Source organism: Bos indicus x Bos taurus, chromosome 2, assembly GCF_003369695.1.
Source record: "Bos indicus x Bos taurus breed Angus x Brahman F1 hybrid chromosome 2, Bos_hybrid_MaternalHap_v2.0, whole genome shotgun sequence".
Lineage (NCBI taxonomy): Eukaryota > Metazoa > Chordata > Mammalia > Artiodactyla > Bovidae > Bos > Bos indicus x Bos taurus.
Window position 1 is genome coordinate 88,504,249 of NC_040077.1, and position 24,668 is coordinate 88,528,916.

General features: G+C 40.6%; 1 long non-coding RNA gene across 1 annotated transcript; it reads right to left on the reverse strand.

The window, feature by feature from the left end:
- Nucleotides 1–1,302: 1,302 nt before the first annotated feature.
- Nucleotides 1,303–8,154, reverse strand: LOC113905949. The gene is made up of 2 exons (XR_003514761.1): nucleotides 7,744–8,154; nucleotides 1,303–4,204 (listed from the first exon to the last, which is right to left on the reverse strand). It is a non-coding gene; the product is annotated as an uncharacterized LOC113905949 (long non-coding RNA).
- Nucleotides 8,155–24,668: the final 16,514 nt, after the last annotated feature.

Consider the following 24,668-nt stretch of genomic DNA (forward strand, 5'->3'; position numbering starts at 1 on the left):
AGACCAGGAAATGAACCTGCATCTCTGGCATTGGCAGGCGGATTCTTAACCACTGGGCCACCAGGGAAGCCCAGCAAGCATCAATTCTGTTCATATGTAAGTCCAACCCAGAATCTAGAAAAGGTGGATGTTGATATAATTCACTTAACCTGAATTAGTTGTTGAAAGTGGGATATTCAGGTCATTTGGACCCCTGCCCACTCTGAGCTGAATCCATGACTCTCACAACAGAGCCACGGCACTTTTTGTCTTTTCCAGGCAGACTGTAGAAGCTTCATGTTTCACTGCTGATGAGTTTAATTCTAAGATAAAATAATTTACCTGTTTAGCATACTGTTAAATTAGACCAGCTCCCTATCTTCTGAAATGCACATTTTGGGATTGATGGATTTAAAATTCTTTCTTTTTGGTTTTGTTGACTGAAGGTTCAAATCTTTGTCTTTTCGTCTTCCTACATGGAAAAACATGGACAAAAATTCAGTCAGTGAGTGGCCCGTTTAAATGAAATGAAGCGGTCAAAGGGAGCTATAATGAAGCTTAGGGTTTGATGGTTCTTGGTTTCCAGTTTTGCTTTTTCAACCTGGAGCCAGTTGGAGGTTGGGGGTGCTAAATCTGTGCTTTGTGAATGTACAGACAAATGACCTGGCCTTCCATTCGGCCAGGCCTTGATCTTTTGAGTTAAAGAAAAGAGTGTAAGTAATTCCTTCTTTGGAGCGACAATTTTCAGGGACAGCTGTTTTCCAGCTTATGGGGAAGAGGAATTTCTGGCTGCTAGCTAGCTTCTGCTGACGGGTTTACAGACTTCCTGCTCTTCCCCAGTTGGTGGTAATGCATTCCTCATTGTCTGAGATGGTTAGACTGCTCTCGTCATTAAGAGAAAGGGATAGGGATCCATTTTCAAAATCAGAGACATCCAAATGTGTGCAGAAATCGTGTATTTTAAATGTAAGTACCTAAACTAAGATGAAAAATCTCAGAGGTAACAGAAGAATATCACGTTTCAAGTATGGAGAAATCTTGCCTTACGAAAAGGGCTGCCTTAAAGAACAAACAAGGCCTTAATGAGGAAGAATTCAAACTTCAAAGTTTACATTCAGAGTAGTCTGGTGGATCATTTTGATACTTTCAGTTTCTCTGCCTCTAACATGATAATCAATCATCCAGAGCAGACTCGCAGACTAGCTGTGAGAACTATGAGACACATGATTCCACCCTATTATGTTTGCGTGTGGTATGAGAGATTGAAAGAAAGTTCTGGGCATGTATCCCAGAGAAATTAAAACTCAATATTTACACAAAATATATACATAAATCATAGTAGCTTTATTTGTAATAGTCAAACACTAGAAATAATCCAAAGATCCTTCAATGAGTGAAAAGATAAACTGTGGTACATCCATACCATGTAACACTACTCAGTAATAAGGAGTTGATACATGCAACAGCTTGAATGGATCCTGAATGAATTATACAGAGTTTGAAAAGCCAAATCAAAAAAGTACTCTATGATTCTTCCATTTATATGACACTCTTGAAATGACCAAAGTTTAGAGATGGAGGACACATCAGTGGTTTCCAGGAGATAATGATGGGTGGGCAGGATGGTGCCTGTGGTCCTAAAAGGGCAGTAGAGGGATCCTTCTGGTGATGGGCCTCCTCTCTATTTGGACAATGGAAGTGATTACTTGAATCTATACATGTAATATCAAATTGCATCTTATTAAATATACACACAAATAGCTGCATGTAGAACTCATGAAATATGGTTAAGATTGCTAGATTATAGTAATGTCAATGGTCTGATTGTGATACTGCACTACAGTTATGAAGGTTTTGTCTGGGGAACTGAGTAAAGGGTATGTAAGCTCTCACTCTATTATTTCTTACAGCAGCACATAAATCTACAATCATCTCAAATTTTAAAACATAATTTTTTTTTTTTTTTAGTTTGTAGCTTTTGACTGCCTTCATCCAATTCTCTCTCCCTCTACCCTCTGCCTCTGGTAACCACGGATTTGATCTTTAGATGAGTTTGTTTACTTGTTTTTAAAGTATAATTGGCCTGCAACACTATGTTAGTTCCTGTTACACAACAGAGTAATTCAATATTTCTATACATTTCAAAATGATCACTATGCTAAGTCTAGGTACAATATGTTACCATACAAAGATATCATACATTTACTGACTATATTCCCCACACTGTGCATTTTATACATGTCTCATTTACATTGCACCTGGAAGTTTATACTTCTTAATCTCCCTCACCTATTTTCCCCCCAACCCCTCACTATTTTTTTTAAAATACAGAGAAGTTTTAAAAATCTCTCTTCTTTGACTGGACCAGAAAGATATTACTCTCACCTTTTAGGTCAGCTGAGTTTCTTGGTAGTCTTTTTTCTGTATCTCTGTATTTTATCCATGTGTTTATCCATGTATGTGTTTGGAGCAGAGTGAGGGTCCAAAGCTGAGTTCACACTGTCATATGAACCCAGCAGAGTTTGCTTTAATGAACTGCAGAGGCACTAAAAGGGTTCACTCAGTCGGGCTGGGCAGCAACTCCATCCAGATAGTCCCCTGATGGGGTTAACGTCATCATGGTCATCTGAAGTGTTCACGGTATTCCTCACTTCTTTACAACAGTTTTATTGTTATACAAGTAATTTATCTTCTCAATGAAAACATTAAAAATTCAAATAAGCAAAAGAAAATATAAAAATAAAACAGCCCACCTAATTTTTAATCTGATTTTGGAAAGTAAACTTGTCACCTGAGAATAAACCCCAGAACCATTTTCTATTAAAAGAGACATTTAGCAGAAAGTTTATCAAGCCAGAATACAGCTTTTATTAAATAGGTCTCAAGTTATAATCAGCAATCATGGCTCTTCCCTTTTCTTCCTGTTCCCCACCTCTGGAAAGTGACCAAGTCAGAATTTCATACCTCCAAATGAAAATTTGAGTCCACTGGTATGGGATAACCAGAGGAACAGCAGAGTTCAACATAAGCAATAAGAGAAAACCTCATAACTTGGGGCTTACTGTTTTGAAAAGTGTAAAATAAATCAAATAATTCAACTGATGAACTATTCAGAGAAGTAGTGCTTGAATGTTCTGGGCCTCAGTGGTAAAGGACAGCTGTTGGACTTAATGAACATATTCGTATGATGATAGTTCTATGAGGGAGTTGCATGCTTATATCCATAAAAGAGGTGGAAGGTAATTAAAGATTCAAATGAGGTCATTGTCCCTCAATAAGTTCTTCTAAGGCCATAACATTAGGCCATTAGAAAAGAATTTGATGAGCAACTGTCAGGTTTCCAAAATAGTTACTAGTGTTTGTATTAGAAGCAATCAAGCGTGTGTCCAAAGCCCACTGCTGCTACATGAGTGTGAGGCATGGAAATGGCACACAGGCTTGGCTGAAGAACAGTCCTCCTACGATAATGAAGTTGGGTTGATGTTCATGCTGGATATAATTGGAAATTTAAGCAGGTCTTTGGGAAAGGCTTATCTCTGGTCAGATGTTGGTCTTCAAGGAAAGCAAAGAGGTGCCTGGGCTCCCTGTTACCGAATGGCTAGTAGAGATACTTCAGTTGGTTCTGAAGGCAAAAATGCCTCAGACTTATTACTGACTATTTAATCTGTGATTTGCTACAATCATTAATCATAAAAGCCATACAAGCCTTTACATTTCCCTATTGATTACTTTAGATTTTTAGACACACAAGTTATCCTTCTCTCTTTTGATTATCTCAGGCTTACATTAAAATTAATTTCCACAACCTCAGTACACAATAATTGATTTGAAACTTGGGTTTTCACCATTTGATCCTTAAGACAAGTTGTTCAGCCTCACTTGGGTTAAGATTTTTTTCATTTGTAAAATGAGGTCTTTGGTTTTATGATGTAAGTAAATGCTTTGATATGCATATAAGAGAATCTCACACTAAAAGGAGAAAGAGACATTTCTTCCCACTTCAACAGCCGCCTGGAAGTCAAGCTCCCCTTGAATCAACACTGGAATCCTTCAATTTGCTGGAGGAGGCAGCCAAACCTGTTGGATGGATGAGTGGTCTTGCCAAAGTGGTGGTGGTGTCCAGTGAAGGCAGTGGCATCCTGAAGAGAAGATGGAAACAGTAGAGTTGTGGGGAAGCCTTGGCAGGTCCAGCAGGTTCAGGAGAGACTGATGAACATAGCAGCACCTGAGGGAGAGAGGATGGAGCAAGAAGAGAGAACAAAAATACCAGAAATCAATAATGGGTCACCTCTGAGAACTCCCAGAAATACCTGGTGGAGATTTTGTTGGGACTGGAGAGTCAGAGTCTGCAAACTCATATTGCCCATGCATAATAGCATTGGAGTGGGAAGTTAGACAGGAAAATACTTAATTGCTATAGAAATCTGCAAAGGATCTCCCAAAGGGCCCTTTCAATTCTGTATTTGGCTCAGCCAAAAACAATTGGCTTGACTCCCTTGGAAGAACAGAAGGTGCCTGGTAGAGCTAAGTTTTCATGGATGCATCTGGTTCCCAGCAGGGCACAGAGCTAATGCAGCTGAAAAAGCATACAGCTGTGACTCCAGGCATCTTGTGAATGACCAGGCCTGGCTTGGGCTTCCTGCCTAAGTTCAAAGCATGGGTTTTCATCTGGGAGTCAGGTTGCGGTGGGAGGTGGGAGGAAATAAGTGAATGGCTCGGAGGATCTCTTCAAACCACACATTCCTCAGGCCCTACTCTGGATCTATTGAATCAGAATTTCTGGTACTGGGATTGAGAATGAGTGCGGGAGTCCAGTGTGTCTTTTGAATTAGGAGGTAATTGGAGAATTGAGGAGTTTTAGGGGAGAGGTGAGGAATGTTTGCTTGTGAGACTAAGGAGTGGATAGAGAGGTACAGACCAGAGATATAGAGACTGGGGGTCAAGAGGTGAGAGGGACAAAGGCAGGAGCAAGGTGGCTTTAAAGGGAACCAGAGGAGACACCCTCCATTCCCTGGAAGAAAAAAGGCATGAAAAGATATGGATGTAAATGAGCCTGAAGCTGGAGGGAGTGCAGAAAGCCTGAGGTTGGGACTGAGGATTGCCATTTTCTCTCTGGAGTGGACTGTAAGGCATGGTTGGCTGCAGAGAGAGGAGAGGGAGGTTCCGAGAGGCAAAGTAATTTCTTGGAGCTTCTACAAGGGTGAGTGGCTAATCTGGGCTGCAAACTGAGGTCTATCTCAGTCCGAAGCCCCTATTCTTTCTCTGATTCACTATTTTCTTTGTGCAGTACTGTCTAACCAAACCCTGATATGATGCCTTTCTGTTAAGTATCCTCCTTGAAAAGTAATTTTTGTCACAATTAATTTGATGGATGCTCGAGACACAACAGCTTTTTACATTAAACTAAATTGTTTCCACTTCTCCACAGCCATCTCTTTGCCTCCAAAACACACTCCCTCAAGTCCCTGGTTAGTTTAGATCTGTAATCTTTGTCACCTAACATGAAATTTAATTTGGGAGGAATCCCTCACTTTCTTAGTAACTATGTACAATTGCCCTACACTTTGGATCTGCTCTCCCTCCCCCTCAATTATTTTTCTAAAAAGACCTCTCATTTCCCACCCTCTCTGGGATTTTTGGCTGCTGCATGATTCTGAAAGAGCACAATAGGAGAAACAGATTTTCTATTCCTACCAACCTGAGCCTTCTCTAAACAGACTGCAGAACACAGCCTCCTTTCCTCGGAAGTGTGTATACTCATATTCCCAGAGAATCCACTGGACACTGAATGCTGAGCCTTGTTGACCATGTGAAATCTCTCACCACATGCCATCCGTGCAACAGTAACCATGGTCTCCCTGCTACAATCTCATCGTAGAAACTCCATCCAAACACCCTAAAGAAAGAGCTCACAGATGTTCAGAAAAATACACAATAATCCTTGGCTGATTAATTTAATATCCTTTGGAGACATTCTATAGATCACTAGGCTGCTGTTTTATTCTGGAAGCCATAACCTCCCCATTCTCACGCCTATAATGTTTCATTTTGATTCATCTCAGGGAAAGGCAGATGATACCCAAACGTATGAACCAAGGGGCTGAAACATAGATCATTGCTTCCCTGATAAGACTATCAGTGCCTGGGAAAGAAGCCTTCAGTAGCAATGCTGAAATGACACATGGAAGGCCAGATGATGTGGGGAATTTGTTAAACATTTCACATCCTGCCAAATGACTTTGTGTATTTGTGACTTTTTTAAGATAACAATTTTTAAATTTTTATGTTATGTGTTTGCTGTGCTCTTTGTCTAGAATATAAACCTTATTTTAGCTTCCCCTAAAGTAAACAAAACAGAGATACAGATCTAAAACCTGACCCAAAAAATGCCGATTTTGTATATTTGTTTTGTTACCCCATCTAGTTAGTGTGTCTGTAGGGGAGGTTGGCAAAGTTTTTGGGTAAAGGACCAAAGAATAAATATTTGGGGCTTTTCAGGTAGTACAGTTTCTGTTGCAACTAGTCAGTTCTGCTATTGTAACATGAAAGCAGACTTTAGAAAATATGTAAATAGATGAACATGGCTGTGTTCCAATAAAACTTTATTTACAATATAGGCAGTGGGCCAGATTTACTCTAGAGGCTGTAGATTGCTGACCCCTAGAAGGTAAGCTACATGAGGACAAGTGAGTCCTACAACATAAAAAGTTTGCCAATGACTGATAGGGACAAATAGCTAACATTACTGAGAACTAATTATGTCTAGACACTGTGCCATGGATACATTATTGTTGTTGTTCAGTTGCTAAGCTCTATCCAACTCTCTGTGACCCCATGGGTCACCCCATGTAGCCCACCAGCCTCCTATGTCCATGGGGATTTCTAGGCAAGAATACTGAAGTGGGTTGCCATTTCCTTCCCCAGGGGATCTTCCCGGACTAGGGATCAAACTCATGTGTCCTATGCAACAGTAAGGATATATAAGATATATAAACATTGTTTAATGAGGTGGATATTACTGCCCTTTTTTGTAGATTGAGAAATGAAGGTCAAAAAGCTTAAGCAACTTACCTGAGATCACATGACTAAGTAGTGGAGTCCTATGGCCTGCCTTCTGTTGGTGAGGGTATGAGTGGGTGCAGTGTGTGCCCCAGGGCACTAAGCTGGGACTTATGTCCCACCACTTATCAGATACTTAGGCTCAAGATCCCAGGAACCATACCCTCAATTTCATATAAAAGCTGGGACACTAAGCAGTCTTGGGGTTAGAACTGTAACTGTGGTTATCTGTGTCTTCCCCCAAGCTGCCCAGTAAAGGGGCTAGGTATGTGTATGCTCTGGGGTCTGAGTGCCTGGGTTCAGATCAAAGTCCTCCTCTTCATTGCTATGACTGGCCAGATTGGTTTATATCCTTGTGCTTCCATGTCCTTGTCTGCTAAATAAGGATAGTGGTACTACTATCCAGGAGGGAGGTTGTGTGGATTAAAGGAGTCAATACATGTGAAATGCTTAATGAGTGCATGCACAAAGAGTCTCCTTATATATGTGACTGGCTGACAAGACTTGTGATCTGTGGGCCAGCAAAGGAGGGAAGGAAGAAAATGAAGAATGATATGAAAGATGAGCAAGGAAGACAGTGTAGTAGAAATACAAATGATATGACAGTGGCAAGGAATGAGGTTTTAAAAATTACATTTCATTCATGTAATGATAGTATCAGGTGGACTGAAGGAAAAAAATGAATATACCCACAACCCCACTTACCTCTAGGTATTATATATATTTGGGATATCCTCCTCTAGGAGTTTACATCTGTGTCATGTATTCTAGAGATACTCCATATGTTCCACCGACACATCTGGTTGTTGCTCTCCTTCGCTCCTGCTCTGGACTGGCAGCAGCTCTGTGCTTCTGTCTCCACATCCCTGGTGAGTGCTTTGTTAGGCTTCTTCTGCCCGCTTATGCCTGCTTTGCTACAAAGTGTGGGGACCAGCCCCTCCTATTATTCCCTATAGCCCAGCCAACACAAGGCAGTCGTGTTTAACAGACTTTAAATGTCTTGAGGATTCCATCAGGGAACTTCATTGTGGGAAAGGAAACTGACAGCTGAGTATTGCTGTGTCCAGCATCCATTAGCCACACATATCCCACTGGACATCTTTTTCCCAAATCCCTGACTTGCTGCTACTACTGAGAAAAAAATATCAGGAGACAGCAAAATGATGCTGACTGCTCAGACTGTAAGCTCTGCGAGGGCAGGAACTGTCTCTGTTGCTTAACATTGCCTTCCCTTCACCAAGCATAGTGCTTTGGCACATAGTGGGGGCTCCATAAATACTTGTTATTTGAATGTGTGGAGGAGCCCACAGCCCTTAGAGAAGGTAGGCTTCGGTAATATTAAACAGAATATTTTTTGCAAGTGGATTTGGATTACTCTGCTGGTTCACAATTTCCCCAAGGACAGTGGCTTAGGCACTTCCCCTCTAACATCCCAATCCCTAACTAATACATATTTCAGCTTCTATCCAGAAATTTAGAAATGGATGAATTTTTTTAAATAACACTATTTCTTCTCTAATATGTGTTGGGTGTATTATTTTGCATAGTTAAGATCATGATGTATCCATTGTTCTGTATCCTGTTTTCACTCCCCCTCTGCCCTCTGCCTTTGAACATGATTTTCTCAACATGATTCTTAATGACTGCATAATGTCTCATAGAATGTGGTAGATGTACCTAATTTGCTTAATCATTCTTTTTTCATTTCAATTTAGCTATTATAAATAGTGTTACAAGGAACACTCTTATATGTAAATCTTTGTCCATAGTTTATACTATTTCCTTGAGATAGATGTCTGGGAATGAAATGATAGTATCAAAATATATGAATGTTTTTATGGCCCTTGTATCTCTTGCCAAATTGCTGTCTGGAAAGATTATCTCAATTTATATTCTCACCATAAGATATAAAAGTGCTTATTTCATCAAATCCACCTTCATATTATAATCATTTAAGAATCTCTATTAATCTGATAGATGAAAAATAGATGGTTAGTGTTATTTCACATTATGTTTCTTTGATTATGAGTAAGTTGAAAGAAATGTTTAGAAGCCAGGTTTGCATTTATAGTTTCTAGCAATAATACATGCTACAACTATTAATATGTATAAGCTTTCTGTATATAGTTTCCTTTCAGACCAATACCCTCATTGCTGAACAGAAGGCTATGATGGGTTATGCAGCCCAGTCTCTGCCATATGCTTGGTGCTTATTATTAAGCCCAACTACAGAGCAAAGAAAGACATAATTAGCCTTTTTGGGAATTATTTTAAGCCTTCAGCAGTAAAAGGCCTAAAGTTGATTTATTTCCCAGAATCTATTTGTATCCGATGCCTTTTTAAGTCAAGTCAGACTAAATGACCAGGCATGGTTTCAACCTTCTGCGAAGGAGTTTCTCGAGTTCTAGGAGGTAGCCAAAAATAATCGCCTTTGTGCCTTTGCACACCCCTAAGATACCATTTAGAGACAAAAGTCGAGTCATTTGAAAAGAGATAGAACCACTGGGGACACTAACAGAGGCAGAAGTTGAATTTTTCTCAAGTTACTAGTGGTGGAGGTTGAGGCACTGTGCTCTGGATTGAGAGAGCCTTGAGTTCAGTTGAGGGGCTTTCAGTCTTTGCTTCTGAGGTGGGGGTTAGGAGAAGGCACTGTCTGTTATACAGACACATGTTCTTTCAGGGGACTGACTTCATCAAGAAAGCTGCTTCTGCCAGTGATTATCCTAGGCTAGACTTGAATCTGTGCTTCCAAAACAAAAGCAAGTTGTCTGATTCTAAAGCCAGCCTACACATTATTGTGCTTCCAAAGACTGTATTGTTTTGTAATGATAGCAACGGATTTTTACCCCCAGAGCACTTGGAAACGCATTGTAATTCCCAGCCTCACTCTCCACCCAAATTGTTGTCTGAATGATTGTGCTCATTTGGGCCGTTATTCATCGATGGCACATTTGGAAACAAAATCTTGAGGTTGTCACGGGTCTGCGCGTATTGACGGAGTTCTCAAACACCAAGATGGTAAACACGGTGCAGATGTTCCCTGGGACAGTAACCCAGCCTGCCTTTGGCACTTGCGCACACAAATGACTAAACACATCAGTTCTGGAAATAAATGCTGCAGCACGAGTTCACTGACTTTTCTTGTTATAAAAAAATTTCGGGGCCAAGATTAATTAAAACCAGGAGCTGGTTACTTTCAAAGATACCATAATGATAACCATTCCAAAATGCTTCTTGCAATTGGAACCTGTTGTGGGGAGCCAGGAAGTGAGAATATAAAAATGCTTGGAGGGAATTCTGTAGTCAGAGGCCATGTCTATTGGCATACCCATGCCAATATTCTTGGGAAGATATGGTATTTTTGAATGCATAACAGAATGAGTGAACAAATGATTGGGTGATTGGAATAACATTGAAGATGCACCATGTCATCAATAGCAGTGCTAGCCCCTGGGTATTGAGGATTTACATAGAGTCTTGACCCTCTGTAGAGTGCTTCCTTCACCTCTTCTTCTTATGGATTCCTCACAATGACACTGTGTGCTTGGTTGCTCAGTTGTGTCCGCGTTGCTTGCTGTTACTCTTTGTGACCTCATGGACTGTACCCTGCCAGGCTCCTCCATCCATGAGATTCTCCAGGCAAGAATACTGGAGTGGGTTGCCATTTCTTCCTCTGGGGGATCTTCCCAATACAGGGATCGAACCTGCACCTCCTTCATGGGCCAGCAGGTTCTTTACCACTGGGCCACCTGGAAAGGCCCCATAATAACAACAGAGCAGGTATTTCTTTTTCTGTCTCAGAAAAGTGGGAACTAAGGAAGATATGAGATGTTAGGACCAGAATTTAAACCCAGGTTCTAGATTCCAAGACCTACATTCTTAATCCACATGTGAGAGTGCTGCTTACTTAGAAAGAGGTCACATTCAGCAAAAAGTCATCATCTTTTCATGGTCTCAGTTATTATTTCCTTGGCTACTGAATCTGATGTTACTAGATTTGGAAGTCTGCTGAGGGACCACTTGGCCTAAGAGCCTCCCGCTGTAGGTGGAGAATCAGAGGTTCTGCCGCATCTTGTGACTGTTTGGCTGACCTGTGCCAGTGAGAGGCAGGTCTGGAAGAGGTCAGCTAACAACTGACCTGACAGTTTTCTACCTCATCTCTTTGGAGGTAAGGTCAAAATGGGAATCATGTAACCTAGAATAATGAATGTGGATTATGCATTTTTTTTTTTAAATCACTTAAACTGACACCAAGGTAGAATCATCTTGTGCATACAACTCCCTTAGTAAAAATAAACATTAAGAGGACAGATATATGAGAAGTGCTTTCCCTTAAAAACATCATTAAAACGGTGAGAACATGACGAACTTGCAGATTACACAATATCTTCAGTGAATATTGAATGCGGTCTTTTACAAAGTCGATGTGTGTGCTGCTTGTAGGTTCTTGACAGTGGGAGAAACTGACCATATGTCATTGGTTAAAGCTAAAAGCAGGAGTGAATTTAAATATGGAAAATACCAGCCACTAATTGCCGCTGATTTTTCACTCTGAGCTGTGTAAACAGGTATCCTCTACCCTCTGTTCTTTCCATGTCTGCTTCCACTACTCTAACCAAACCACTCAATGAGACCAATGAAACTGCTCCCCATCAGGTTACTTCAGTCTGGTCCTTCCATTCACAGTCTGCAAACCATGTGTTGTTTGTCTAAAACACAGCCTGACTTTTTCTGCTCCTCTGTGGGAGATGGTTGCTGGCTCTTCAATAATCAAAGCTCTTTTGCATTGCTTCCCAAATCTTCTCCTTCTTCCCTTCTCCTCCTCTTCCTTCTCCTTCCTCCTCCTCCTTCTCCTTTATGTCCCAGAAACATAGTTGGTAAAGACTCTTTGTTTAGAAATGACCATTCAGTAAATTCTTGGGTAGTTCACCAAGTTATCCAAAGTTACAAATCGAGAGAGGATTGCAAAAGGATCGGCCAGGACCTCTGGGTCTTGGATCAAATGCACAGTTCACAGTCACCAAGATGCTTCTGGAAGAGTCACTTTAGCTTTAAGAAAAGCCAAGAAAGAATTTTTCAAGGAGGATTCAATAATTTATCAAAGGCCCTCCCCACTTTGCGGTGAGCCAAATTCCTGAAATGACAGCCGTTGTCTGTCTACTCGCAAATCTGCCTACTGGTATGATCAAAATGGCAAGGGACACAAGGCGAAGTTCTTAAGGAAACAGTGGAGTAAGCTCTGGTGATTATTAATTTTGCCTCTTTAGAAAACTCTCCCACCTAAGGTTGCCAGATTCAATATAGGATGTCTTTTTATTTGCAAAGTCTGGCAACCCTCCTTCCTATTCACCCCATTTTTCGGTTAATAGTTGCCTTCTCTCTGGCTACAGGAATAAATATGTGCCCAATTCCCATTCCAACAGAGGCTGGCCCAAATTGTGTACACATAACCCTGTTAGCACCAGAGTCGTTTCTTGGGATGGAAAGACACCCTTTGGCTACGGCTGCTAACCTGAGGTTTCTGGCAGCCATTACAAAATAATGTGAGTAAAAATGCAAAGAGAAGCAGAGATAAGCAGTAAACAAAATAGACCCAGAACATTGGTAGTGTTGAGTTCCAGTGTTACAGTTTCTGAGCTCTTGGTTGTCGCAGCTTTTCCTTGGGTGCTGTGCCATCCCCATTGCAGTTATAAGGACTGGCAAACCGCCCCCCCCCCCTTTTTTAACTCCATTAACCTAATTTGATTTGGATATTTATTACTTGTTCCTAAAAGAGCTTCTGATTCATATACAGAGAATTCTGATTCTGAGCTCTAACTTTTCCTTAAGTAACACATACAGATTAGAGAAGGGTGTACAGGATAGAGGTAGATGATGCCCTGAGCTGAGATTACCTCTTATTATGCATTTGTAGATTTAGGAATCATTTGTGGCAAATATTGAATCTCAAATGCCTTTCTCTTCCTTCCTTTTCTCTACATCATAAAACCAAAGACCTCATTTTACAGATGAAAAAATCTTCAACTAGGTGAGGTTAAACAACTTGTCTTAAGGATCAAATAGTGAAAACTCAAGTTTCAAATCAATTATTGTGTATTGAGGTTCTGGAAATTAATTTTAATATAAGCCTAATATTTGGCCACCTGATGAGAAGAAGTGACTCATTTGAAAAGACCCTGATGCTGGGAAAGATTGAAGGTGGGAGGAGAAGGGGACAACAGAGGATGAGATGGTTGGATGGCATCACCGACTCAATGGACATGAGTTTGGGTAAACTCCAGGATTTGGCGATGGACAGGGAGGCCTGGCATGCTGCAGTCCATGGGGTCGCAAAGAGTCAGACACGACTGAGTGACTGACCTGAACTGAAGACAGAAAAGAAAAAGACAACTTGTCTTAAAATCTACTGTAATGAATAGAGAGATGTAAATGCTTGTATTGTAGCAAATCACAAATTGGAGGGACAGATTGTTAGTGATCTCTTGGCAATTATGTTTGTGATCACCCTCATTCTTCTACTACCAGATCCTACTGCTTTGGCCACTGGGCTGGGAACATGACCCAGATCTGCTCAGTCAAAATGTAGAACTCACTCCTCCTGGCCACAGGGATGACTCTGGTGATGGGTCATTGCCTGGGAAAGAAATAACCAGTGTCTAAAGGATGGAATAATCACACTCCTATCCTGAGATGTGGTTTTTATTAGAGCTGATGGGAAACAGATTTCCCTCTCTGGTTGTTGAACGGGGGGAATGTGTGTCTGGAATGCTTTGCACCCATTTCTCCTACCATATGGGAAAAACCTGTCTGCCATTGGAGGAAAAAAACCAAAACAGCACAAAGGGAGCAGCAGAAATGACTGGCAGACTTGATCTTTATGACTTTTAAACCCCCAGATCCACCCATTCCAGAGGACAGATTCATCCCAGGCTTTTCTTGCTTTATAAAAGCCAAAAAAACAAAAAAGTTCTGTTTTACCAAAGTTACTTTGATGGAAATTTCTGACACTTGAAACTAAAAGAATAGTTTTATTTCATTTGTGACACTACTTTTCTTTGTTGGCATGGATTATTAATAGCTGTATGCTTAGAATTTTCCAAGTTAATAATGATCTGGTAAAAGCTAACAGAAAATCTAAGGGTAGGTTTAAATTCAATGTGCATTTTCAGGGAAAATATTATACCAACCGCATCCAATACTTAAAAATAAGTTTTAGCTTTAGACTTTGTTGTGAAAAAAAACACCTTAAGATGAAAGAAAATATATAAAACATATGAGAAGTTTTAGAATATGTCTGTGCGGAGAAGGCCTTCACAAGCAAATCGAAAACCCCAAAACTGTAAAGGAAAGTATTGACAGATCTGACTGGGGAAATAGTTAAACTGTTGAAATATAAAAGTTGCTATTAACAAAATTAAAAGTCGAGTGACAGAATGGAAGAATATGTTTGCCAAATATATAATTTATAATAACTTAAGGTTCATAATATGTAAAAAGTTCCTACAGGTCAAAAGTGAACATAATCTGAGAAGAGAATGGATTAAAGTTACAAATGGACAGTTCCTTGGAGAAAAAAGAGAAATGGATGCCTTCAGCCTTTTAGAGCAAGGAACACAGACAGGACATAGAAAATAAAATTGAAAAAAATTATAAGCCACATCCTTTCCTTTAGGAAAGCCCCTTTTGGCTCAACGCCCTTTCCTCCTTTGCTGGTCTGGAAACTCATTTGTATTTTCCCCAACTCTGGTCCAAGGAGAATCCATCAAGCTCTCCCTTGTGCCTCCGGTATATCTCGTGCACGCATCTCTCATGACCACGTTCATTTTGTGCTTACTTGTTTGCTTTCTCGCATTGCCCAAGAGCTGCATCCATCACTTTGTCTTAGTGATGAAGATAATCTCTCTGAATTCCTGATACCTTACTTAATATGTATCCATAGAACAGACAATCCATTAATGTTTGGTAAGTGAATAAACAAATAAATGTTGGATCTTTGTGGACACTGTTAGAATCAATACTTACATTTGATAGGAAAGTATCTAACTTTCTATTTCATTTTGACTCTAGGTATTTACACATCTTATTTTACTCATATGAGAAAGGGGAAAAGGTAACAGAGAAAATTCTGTATTTAATCAATTCTAATTTACCAATTTTGGGTGTCATTGCTGTGTATATATACCAACTGGATTGTTATTTCTGATGGTGTGACAACACGAAGGCAATTCCTTGATGTTTTAGTCAACAAGCAATTCAATTGTCATTTGAGAAAGAACTATTCATTCTGGCTGATGAATGAAAACCTCCTCTTCTTGTCATTCAGTGAGATCCAAGAAGCACCAGCATGAAAACTTGTAGAAAAAGTGTCAGTGGCTTGAAAAATGATCCAGCATCTGAGCACCTTTGATGCTCTGAGGATACTGTGTGGGAAAAACATGGCCATCAGCACTTATGAGTCAAAAAAAGATTCAGGGAGTCAGACCCAGAATGTGAAGAAACTTAGAAATAATCATTTTTAAACTCATATCTCCCTTTTTATACATGCATAAGTGTTCTTATAATAAACCTATGTCTCCATCTAAAAAGACTATCTCAATAAATGTAAAATAAAAATTCTAAGTAATAAAAAAGCACCACATCATAATTTTATAGTTGAACTGATAGTGTTTTTATTTCTTTCATAGTGGTATACTCCATATTGGTGCATCTTGCAGTCACTGACATATTAGATTTGATGAGCTATGGTAATAATAACACCTAACCTGATTGGAAAAGATACTGATGCTGGTAAAGATTGAAGGCAGGAGGAGACGGGGAAGACAGAGGATGAGATGGTTGGACATGAGTTTGAGCAAGTTTCAGGAGTTGATGATGGACAGGGAAGCCTGGTGTGCTGCAGTCCGTGGGGTTGCAAAGAGTCTGACACGACTGAGCAACTGAACTGAACCAAACACCTACCCTGTATTGAGCCCTATTTTTCCAAGGCGCTATCCAAGGCACTTTATGTGCCCAATCTCATGTAATTCTTAAAAAAAAACTCTGTAGGCTGACTGTGATTATCCTCATTTTACAGCTAATGAAACTGAGGTTTAAGAGAGGTTAATTACTAGCAGAACTAAAATGTTTGAGTGAATCAGAACCTAAGATGTTAACACTTCATAAAAGAAGAAGCAACAGTAATTTCTTGGGACAGGGATGTTTTTGTCACACCTCAGATTTGGGGAAATTTTTCCCAGGTACATAGTAATACATTTTAGTGCTTGTCTTGTTAAAATTATGAGAAAGTCAAATTAAGCAAGTGTGAGCATGTATCCATGCTTATAAATAATAAATATGAATGCCTATTGCAAACATGACCTGTCAAATGCCAGTATTTTTTGTATGATGAGAGATATCTTTGTAGAAGTGTATGTATACTAATCAGTACAAGTGGGACAGAGCACCCTCTGAGGTGACAGATTCTGTTGTCTTGTTCCCTTGAGGGCGGAGCAGAGAGTAACCTTCTATCCCCATCAGAACGCCTAAACACCAGCTTCCATCTTACTTTTCGATGGCAGTTCTACTGTATTTTAAAATCCATACTTTCAGTAGTAGCTCACAGAATCAATTGAGTGGTAAATAAACTGACTTAAAAGTGTCTCATAATAAGTATAAAGTCAAGTTAAAAAGTGCTGCAAATGGGAATTAGATGCTAAACTTGTATACATATAAACCATCTAGAAGGAATCAACAACCTCAGCTAAAAGTGAATTAACTCTTAAGACTTCTCTCTACCCTTCTAGGAGACTTGCCCTTATTAGAAAATCATTTGGAAAACCACTTTATTAGCCACAGAATATCTTCCCCGATGGTAAAAGTCCAATACAGAAACAAGTTTAAGACTTTTCATAGATACTGGGAATAGCTGTTTGCTTAAACTCTTGCTTACCTAGTTTCCTATTTATGAACATCTTTGTCTCTTGATATTAGAATGACAACTTTGATCGTTAATTAGCTTGGGAGTGAACACATGTTTATGTAAAGGTATTATCCATCATGTTTTAAAGAATATTGCTTACTTCTCATTTTATCCAGTCTGTGTCTCCTCCAGTACCGTCCATTTTAAGGTGGAAATGTGTGTTAGTATTTTTTCTCTTCACATAATTTTCCTGCTGGTGGGTTTCTAGCATCAGTTGCCATTGTCCTCACACTCAGAAGGTGCAGTAAGATTAGTAGTTGCAACCTGGAGGCAGAGTTTTTAGCGCTTTCTATTTCAAATTCTGTCATGCTTAACCACTGGTGTCACCTGGAGGTGGATATTTATTGTTTCTGCACTTCAAGGAGATATGTTAGATCTTGGCCATGGGCCTCTGGAAACAAGGGCGGGGGAAGACGGTTTGTATCAAGAGGGACATTTCTCTGTGTGCTTTCCTGGTGCATTTGAACTTTGCCAGCAGCACCCTGGTGTTGAGATTTCTATTTCTTAGCACTTGTTCCCCTCCCCACCCCTTTATTTTTGAGGAAAGTGGGTGGGCCAAGATAGTCTGTTCTCTCTGTTCTATCAAGAGGGAATTTTTATCATCTCTTTTTTCGTAAATACAAATCTGGGCTAGTTACTACAGTGTCAAACAGTCAGAGAATTTAATCTATAACAGGTTTAGGTATAATCCTATTAAATGGTCTTCTGTGTCCTTTGAAATTTTGATTAGCTGGGGAACTGCCCCTTGAAAGAGTACAGTCTTGAATGAAAGGAATTAGGCTCCTAGCTACAGTTGGCCAATAGGATCATGTTTTTTATTGTTGGGTTTTATTTATTTATTTGAGCCTTACCCAAGATCATTTCTCTTCACCCACTGCTCTCTATTTAAGAGTTTTTAAAACTGTGAAAAGTGAAAAATCTTCATGAGTAAACATGAGAATAAATCAACCAGTTGTGTATCAGACTAAAAAAGCTCATTGGTTTTCAGAGTAGGAAATACTTCATAGTCAGGGACTTTGTCTGTCTTGTTGATGACTAAATCTCTACTTCTTCGAGTAGCAGCTGGCACATTGCAGGCATTTAATAAATATTTGCTGAATGAATAAATGAACCAATGACAGTTATTTGGCTAAACTTAAGACATGAACTGTAATGTGCTAAGGATAATTGCCTAATTTCTCTATTATGATAGTGTGTGAGCAGGACAGGGTAACATAAATTTGTCTTTCAAACCATCAAAGTGCTAAAATGACATTTCACTATCATAAACAAACAGTTTCCTCTCTGTGGGAATACTATACCCCAGATTTGGTAAAGCCAAGCTACATGATACAGGCAAATAATCCACAAACAAATCCATCTTTGTGGTTCCCCCAAAGGATGTTTGCTTTGTCACACTACTCAGCTATTTTATTAATTCCGAGGGGAGGCATCAAGACTTCTTTGTTTTCTACAGGTGCCTGAGGGGTCATTATCATGCCCACTGCTCCCAGTTACAGCTGATGTTCATGGTACACCCTCTTCACTGTGACTTAAAAATGAATAATAATGAGTCAGGCAGCATTTGATTATGTGCTGGTTACTACTGGCCTTCCCAACAATGAAGAGGCTTCAGAAGAGGACAGTAAACCCCTCACTGCCGTCTGCAAGATGAACCATGACCTGTCTCACTGCTGTCCAAAGTGTACACCTGCTCCGCTCACCATGCAGTCATCCTATCTTTACCTCTCTCGTTTTATACCCTAAAAGGAGATGTGTTCCTGCAGCTCAAAGATTAGTTTTCTTCTCTATAAGGTCAGTTCTTTCTAGGATATTCAGGAAAGAAATAAGCTTTGTCTGCCCTCTGCTTTGGAGTCATCCACTTCCTTCCCCTCCAGCCCTGGGGTGTTTCTTTTATAGCGCCTGCCTCGCTGCACTTACCCCTGGAAGCAGGGCTGTGCGAAGTTGTCTCCACGTGCTGCTGGGTCTCATGTGACATCCTCAGCGGAGGGCTGTGAGTGCATGGAATCATTACAGGCCAGCTTTTGGTCATGGAATCACTGCGTAGGAGGAAATCGATGTGGTGTGACATGAAGGCACGTACACACACACATACACACACACACCCTTTCCCAAAGACAAATACTGATTCTCAGGGAAAGGACAACCTAAATCAATGTTTTCAAACTGTCATCAATGAACCTATTCTCAAGTGTCCATGACAACATTTTTTGCCTTCAAAAACAAAAGACAGAAGTTCAAAAACCCTGGGTGTGATCACTCACCCAAAGCCAGACATCCTGAAATGCAAAGTCAAGTGGGCCTTAGGAAGCATCACTACAAAGCCTAGTGGAGGTGATGGAATTCCAGTTGAGCTATTTCAAATCCTAAAAGTTGATACTGTTAAAGTGCTGCACTCCATATGCCAGCAAATTTGGAAAACTCAGTGGCGGCCACAGGACTGGAAAAGCTCAGTTTTCATTCCAATCCCAAAGAAAGGCAATGCCAAAGAATGTTCAAACTACTGCACAATTGCACTCATCTCACATGCTAGCAAAGTCAGGCTCAAAATTCTCCAAGCCAGGCTTCAACAGTATGTGAACTGTGAACCTCCAGATGTTCAGTCTGGATTTAGAAAAGGCAGAAGAACCAGAGATCAAACTGCCAACAACCACTGGATCATCAAAAAAGCAAGAGATCCAGAAAAACATCTATTTCTGCTTTATTGATTATGCCAAAACCTTTGTGTGAATCATAACAAACTGTGGACAATTCTCCAAGAGATGGGAATACCAGACCACCTCACCTGGATCCTGAGAAATCTGTATGCAGCTCAAAAAGCAACAGTTAGAACTGGACATGAAGCAACAGACTGGTTCCAAATCGGGAAAGGAGTACATCAAGGCTGTATATTGTCACCCTGCTTATTTAACTTATATGCAGAGTGAAAGTGAAGTCACTCAGTCGTGTCCGACTCTTTGTGACCCCATGGACTATAGCCCACCAGGCTTCTCCATCCATGGGATTTTCCAGGCAAGAATACTGGAGTGGGTTGCCATTTCCTTCTCCAGGAGACCTTTCCGACCCAGGGATTGAACCCGAGTCTCCCTCATTGTAGGCAGACGCTTTACTGTCTGAGCCACAAGGGAAGTCCATGCGAAATGCCAGGCTGGATGAAGCACAAGCTGGAATCAAGATTGCTGGGAGAAATATCAATAACCTCAGAGATGCAGATAACACCACCTTTATGGCAGAAAGTGAAGAAGAACTAAAAAGCCTCTTGACGAAAGTTAAAGAGGAGAGTGAAAAAGTTGGCTTAAAACTCAACATTCAGAAAACTAAGATCATGGCATCCGGTCCCATCACTTCATGGCAAATAAATGGGGCAACAATGGAAACAGTGAGAGACTTTATTTTGGGGGCTCTGAAATCACTGCAGATGAAATTAAAAGATTCCTGTTCCTTGGAAGAAAAGCTGTGACCAACCTAGACAACACATTACAAAGTAGAGACACTACTTTGCCAACAAAGGTCCGTCTACTCAAAGCTATGGTTTTCCCATAGTCATGTATGGATGTGAGAGTTGGACCAAAAAGAAAGCTGAGCTCTGAAGAATTGTTGCTTTTGAACTGTGAGGTTGGAGAAGACTCTTCAGAGTCCCTTAGACTCTAAGGAGATCAAACCAGTCAATCCTAAAGGAAGTCAGTCCTGAATATTAATTGGAAGGACTGATGCTGAAGCTGAAACTCCAATACTTTGGCCACATGATTTGAAGAAGTGACTCATTTGAAAAGACCCTGATGCTGGGAAAGGTTGAAGGCAGGGGGAGAAGGGGATGACAGAGGATGAGATGGTTGGATGACATCACTGACTAGATGGCAATGGGTTTGAGTAAGCTCTGGGAGTAAGTGATGGACAGTGAAGCCTGGTGTGCTGCAGTCCATGGGGTCACAAAGAGTTGGACATGACTGAGAAACTGAACTGAACTGAAACCCACAGGATGAAATAGAACTCTTTATCTAATTGCCCTGTCATTTCCAAACCTGCCTGTCCCACAATAGAGTTATTTAATAGGTGTCACAGCCTCATTCCCTAAGCACTGCCCCACTTCGTAATCCATGTGGACATGCATCTCCCAATGACTGCTTGCCTGGCCACCCTGCAATCCTGGAAGGAATTGCTTAACTTCCCAGACTTGAAGCCAAACTCTTCTCTTTCTCTCTTTTTTGAAACTTGAACCTGCCTGACAGAAGGGTTGGCTGCCTGGGGTACTCCCCCACTGCAGCTATGCTCTGGGGTCCTGCTATCTTGGGAGCCCACTGGCACATGGCAGCCCCTTTCTTGTCTGGGGTTGATGTTGACTGAAGCACTCATGGGTTCTTGTGGAATGAAACTGGAATAAAGGGAAGCATTCTCTTTCACTGGGCTTCCCTGGTGGCTCAGACAGTAAAGAATCTGCCTGCAATGCAGGAGACCTGGGCTCACTGCCTGGGTGTGGAAGATCCCCTGGAGAAATGAATGGCTACCTCTTCCAGTGTTCTTGCCTGGAGAATCCTATGGACAGAGGAGCCCAGTGGGCTACAGCCCATGGGGTTGCAAAGAGTCAGACATGACTAACACTTTCACTTTTCTTTTCCGTAGTATCTTACTTGAGAGGTGCTTGTAGATATTTTTCCAAATTCCAGAAGAAAATCATCTTTTCAAATTTGTGATGTAGAGAGAAATACAAGATTGATATTCTGGAGACTGGGCCATGTACCTTCCTTCTCAGCCTCGAGCCCCTTAACTATAAAAAGAACTAAAATCCCTCAGAGTGCTGAAAAGACTGTGTTGTTTTTAAATATATTGTACATGATTTATTTTATGTTTTTTCATACTACTTATTTTTTAAAATTTATATTCTAGCTCGTCTCAGAATGGATTTAAGGGGCTTTGAAAGGATACATAAAAAATAGCGAGATAGCATAAATTAGAAATATGCGAAGAACAAAAGGAGGAAACAAAGAAAGGACATAAAATGAGCCAGACCAAGGCTACTCCATCCAGGCGTCCCTTGAAGACTTGTACTCTTGCTTCAGGAAAATGTTGCAGTTGTGTGTCAACCCAGATAAGGCGTATGAAAGAAAATTCCATAACTCTCCCTGTAAGCAAGGCAACCAGTAAGTGTGTCTGTAACAACTGTGGAAAATCTTCTTGCTTCTTGGACCACTGATCTTCAAAAATTTAATCAAAGACATTAAGTCACAACTACATTTTTTTGAGAGTGATAGATACAATGGTTGTATATATTTATAAGTTACGAGCAGCCACCTTACAAAAAAATTTGATAAATTAGCACATGTCGGAAACTACCTATGCCAGTTCTGTAGTAGTCAGTTAGAAAGGGAGCAGAGGGACTTCCCTGGTGGTCCAGTGGCTAAGACTCTGTACTCCCAATGCAGGGGGACTGGGGATCGATCCCACATGCTGCAAGTAAGACCCAGGGCAGTTAAATAATTTTTTTTTTTTTAAAGGGAGCAGAATTCAAGAGGGTGAGGCCTGCAAGGGGCTGGAACACACTGCCACAGAGAGAAGGGACACAGAACTACAGCTCTCAGTTGCTAGGAAGCTCAAGATTTTAGATTCAAATGAGTGAGTGGGTGATCTGATTTTAAAGTCTGATGTTTTAAAACAAAGGCTAACAGGAGCCCGTAAATGTTCCCTGACAAGGCTTTTGCTTTTTGAAGCCTTTTTGAAGTTGTAACGTTTCATTTGTCCACTGAGTAGGGGTGCTGTGGGGTGGGAAAATTTATTAATTTCTGGATAAAGAACTAAAATCACAGTCATTACCAGATTCGTACCAATAAGGTTTTCTCTAGCTTGGCGTTTTGCCAGGCCCCCAGACACACCTTCAAACATATACTCATGCATATGCACACACTCATGAATATACACACTCATGTACACACACACACACATACTACTCACTATGCTCACACACACTGAACTTCTGGAGACTGCAGAAGGGGCCGTGTTCTCTCTCATGTCCAGTTTCAAGCACTAGCTGGACTCCCCTCCCCGCCTCATAAAGTGCCCCTGTTTTCCATCCCCATTGCCCTCACTTTTGCCAGCGAACCTCACTGGTCCCTATGATCCAATTTAAAATCCCCCTTTCTCCCAGCAGCTTTCTCTCCAAATCCTGGACTAGTACCTTCCCTTAAACAACATCTTTCACAACTTTGCTCAACACAGTACAAAAGAGATGCATTGCCCTAACATTGAACAAAAGAGATTTGAAAGGTCTACTGTGTCAGGGGAAATGGGCCAGGGTGCTCTAGGCATATCTTCAACCCCCAGACATGCCAGTACACAGTGTGAAAAGGACACAGAGAAAGCACAGGAGATTGGAGAACTTGGATGGATGGCAACAGATGGGGTATTTATTTATTTTAAATGCATTTTGCTGGGACAGTCACATGAGATGTCTATCTTATTTCCAGAGAACACTCAAGGGAAACAGCTGTCATGAGGTTTCATTCCAGAACTCTTTAGTACAGTACAAACAATATTGTGGAGGACAGACAGCCCAAATAGCAGACCACCACAATCAGGGCTGTCCCAATTGCAGTTCATTTTACCCAGTAGCTTCTTCTTAATACCAAGTGAAATGTTCCCTCCAATAAAACAGTGAGGTGACCTTTGGGTATTAAATCAGGTTTCAAGCTTCAGGACGGTGGTCAAAATATTCTTGTGCTATTTTTTTTTTTTTTTTCTCTTCCAAATGAACCAGAGGGCTTTAAGGAAATTTACTGAATCCTTGAAAAACTAATCATCCCTTTACAGCCTCGGGTGAGTTACTGCAAAATTTAATTTCTGCTAAGCTACCTGAGATTGCAAACAGCAAAATGAATGCATGGTATTTACCTGTCTGCTGAGTTTCTGTTTTTCTCTCTGACCCACACTTCAGAGTGTGTCATGCTCTTGCAAAGCACTTTGGGATGCCCAGCATCTTACAGTGACCCTAGGTATCTGTGACATTGATTTTTGTCCCTCCCAGCCCATGGGTAGAGAGAGTAATGGTTCACCCTTTATAAGCCCATTCATCTTGTTACAAAGTTCATTCAATAAGTTTTTTTTTTTTTTCTTTTCTTAATCATTTGAAAATTAACTTGACTTAGAGAGTTTCTTCTTTGGAAACAAAAGAATAGATACCCAGGATTATATACACAGTGTTTTTAAAGTGCTATGTATCTGTACATTTAATCATTTATGATGTGTTGTTTATTTATATTTTTTGGCTATCTAGAATCACTTTCCTCCTTTGTGGATAACAGCAGCCTGATGTCCTTTTGGTGAAATACCCTTCCTCCTTCTGTGGGCCCCTGGTAAGACCATCAATCAAGACAGGTCGCTGTCTCCAAGCAAGAGTACAGGCTCATGAGCTAGGTTAGACCAATTTTGAGTTAGCTGATTGGAAAATAAAATGCTTGGCACTGATCCATTCCCAGACTGGGCTCCTGGTGAGTTAAGCTCTAATTAGCGGCTACAGATGAATCCCTGCCACCACAGCCTCCAGACCTACCTTGATTGCTGTGCCCTTCTCAGTCTGTTTTTTTCCCATTCTGGTTTTGCAGCCTTCCTTTCAATTCTGTGAGTTACTACCACCCTTCTAACTTTTTTTTTTTTTTTCCTGCTTAATAAACCAGAATGGGCT